This window comes from Corvus brachyrhynchos, unplaced genomic scaffold, assembly GCF_000691975.1.
Source record: "Corvus brachyrhynchos isolate BGI_N302 unplaced genomic scaffold, ASM69197v1 scaffold351, whole genome shotgun sequence".
NCBI lineage: Eukaryota > Metazoa > Chordata > Aves > Passeriformes > Corvidae > Corvus > Corvus brachyrhynchos.
Window position 1 is genome coordinate 1,085,593 of NW_008236203.1, and position 3,124 is coordinate 1,088,716.

Here is a 3,124-nt window from a genome sequence, read left to right on the forward strand (position 1 = left end):
GTCCGGGGGGCGGCCGGGCCCCTCGCGGGAACATTCCCCCCCCTGCCTCAGAGCCCTCATGCGCTCCCTGCTGCCAGAAAGGGAAATTTTCATCCCAGTTTTACCCAGGTTGGTTGCGCCCACCCCCGTGTCTCTCCAGCCCACCCTCGGCGGGGTTGGGGCAGAGCAGACGCGCCCTAAGCAGCAGTTTGGGGTCCCCGTGTTCTCCAGACGTGCCCAGGGGACACCCCCCACCCTCGCGGTGCCGGACAGAGGTGCTCAGGACAGCAGGGGTGGATCAATCCCAGGGGTCCCGCACTGGGGGGACTGGGGTGGGAATGGGCGGCGAGGAGGGGGTTTGCTCCCTGCTCCATCCCCCAGCCCTGGAACACCGGGATGAGCCGAAACGGGGCTTTGGCACGGGTGGCAGGAGCAGCTCTCCCTCTGCGGGGCCCCTCTGCTCGCACATGTCAGGTAACGCTGGGTCTCCTTGGTGATGGATTAGGGGATTAGAGGGATCAGGTGAGCCCTCCGCACGCGATCCGGTGACTCCCGGAACGGCTCCGGGAATGGCTCCGGGAATGCTCCTTCCTGGCACGCTCTGGGAAGGCTCCGAGCCGCGGTGCCCAAGAGGGGGAAGGGTTTGTCCCACTGCCCAGTGCTGGGGTCAGTTCGGGGCTCAGATCCTGGTGCTGAAAAGCTGTGGGGTGTCCCTGTCCTTCCTATCCTCCAGGGAGAGGAAAAAAGTCTGGGAGTGGGAAAAAAGAAGTTTTACTCTGGCACAGTGACTTGTCTGGAGGAGGGTTGGGATTTGGGATCCCTCTGCTTTGGGGTTGGAGGTGGGTGAGGCCCCTCTCGGACCCAAGGGTCTGGATGTGGATGTTCCCTGTCCTGGCTCGCACTGCTGCCTCTGCGTGGCCGATGGGAGCAGGGAGCGGCACAGGCTGGAGACAGAACAGGGCTGGAGAAACTGAGTGGAAAAATCATCGGGAAAGGGAGGATTTCTCCCCAAAGGTGCCAAAATCCAAAAGCTTCCCTTGGGATGGGACTGCCGAGTGTCCCCATGGAATGGGAACGCCGAGTGTCCCCATGGAATGGGAATGCTGAGCGTCCCCATGGGCTGGGGGGAGTGTCCCCATGGAATGGGACTGCCAAGTGTCCCTATGGAATGGGAACGCCGAGTGTCCCTATGGAATGGGAACGCCGAGTGTCCCGGTGGCCGGAGCTCTCCCAGCCCAGCTCTGTTTGCCGTGTGTTGTTTGAGCATTCATCTTGTTCAAGCACCACTTCAGCCCCGCAGGACGGGGCCGTATCTCACAGAAAAGAACCGAGAGCCTTCCTCCTCCCGTCCCTCACTTTCCCCCGGGCCTGGATTATCCCAAATAAACACTCGCTGTGGGTAATGGTTAACTTTAATGGCTCGGGCTGCATCGGGAGGCTCGAGGGGTTGATAGTCCCCGGGATGAAGGAGATAAGGGCAGGGTTTGAAGGGCAGCGCTCGTGGCTGCTGTCACGGCGAGCACGGCCCGTTCCCACCAGCAACATACTCTGCCCCCTCCCCCAAAACTCACCCTGCTGGGACATTCCCTTATGTTTTCCAGCGGGTGCTGGGAGCCAGGATTTGTCCCTCCAGGTCACAGCCCGTGGGTGGCTTTGCCACAGCCACCCGCGGCCACAGGAGTGTCCCAGTGCCACAATCAAGCCTCTGCTGAGCTCCGGAGATGCCTGAAGAACCCGCCCGGGGCTCCTTCTCCCTTCAGTTGTGTTTTCCCGAGTCAATGGATAACTTTACAGCCGGGCCATGGACACATCCAACAGAGCAGCCTCGGGGGCAGCGATGGGCGGCGGGGAGGGACAGCAAAGTTCACACCTAAAGCCACCCTCAAAGTCACTGCCGGGCTGGGGGGCATCTCCAGGGTCCTCCCAGACCCCAGGGAGGCTGGGCTGGGTTTTCTCCCACCCGTCCCAGCAGACCCTGGGCACAGGGTGACACCGAGCAGGACCTTTCCCCTCTGGAATCACCCCGGGGGGCAGAGGAAGGACAGAGGCTCGCTGAGCCTCCCCCAGGGAGTTTCCCATCCCCATCCTCCTTCCATGTGTTTTCCAGGTGCTGGACATGGTGTGGTGGCATCAGCATCACTTCCTTCTGAATTCTGAGGAAAAACCCGAGAGGAGTCTCCTGTTGGTGCCGTCACCTCCTGGCCATGCCCTGTGAGACCGCGTGGCCTCCTCCAGGCTTCCCCCGGGATTTTATCCCTCCCTCTGCCTCCTGCTTCCCTCCCTGTCCTTGGCCAGCTGGAAAAAAGGAGCTTTAACAGCCCAGCAGGAACAGTCCATGCATCGACCCAGCTTTTACAGCCGTTGCTTCACCGTCTGCACAAACAAGGCCAGGACGGGGACGGTGCTGGGGGACGCTGCAGGGAGTGAGAGCCATGGGGTGCGAAAGGGAGAAGGACTTTTTGGGATCCTGCTCTGCTGAGAACCCACTGAGGGACGAGCCTGAACTTCCATCTGTGCTCTGAGCCCTGCCCCAGGTCTGCCACTGCTCTAAGAGGATGTTCCAGGGAGGAGCTGGCCCAAAGGGACCTCAGCCAGGTCTGACGTCTCTCCAGTGATGCCCTCTCCGGGGCTTCCCCCACTTTGGAAGGATCCCTCAGCTTCTCAAACAATCAGCCACCCTCTAAACCTCCCTGGCATCCCCGTTACTCCCCGTCCTGGTGACCTCACCAGGATCAGCCCGTGGCACACCCAGAGCACAGCCCGGGGCACAGCGGTGTCCCCAAGGACAGGAGGGTGCCACGGAATGTTCAGGGGTCTTGTCCCTGTCTTGTCCCTCTCCCCCTCCTGGCTCTGCTCCAGCTCCCTCCTGGATCTGTGGATGCCCCATTTCCCTGCTCAGGATAAACAGTAGGAGCACACAAAGGTGAGGGGATTAAAAACAAGCAGTTTGTCCCTCCTTTCCCTTCCCACGGCACTGGGACAGGGACAACTCCAGGCTCACACCGTTCATGGATCCTTCCCTGCCTGGACACCCATTTTCCCAGTGAAAAGAGCTTTATTCCCTGTTTTCCCTAAGCCTGGAAAAGCAGGGGGTGAAGGGGAGAGAAGCTCTTGGAGCAGGAAGGACCAGAAGCCAGACCAGGTC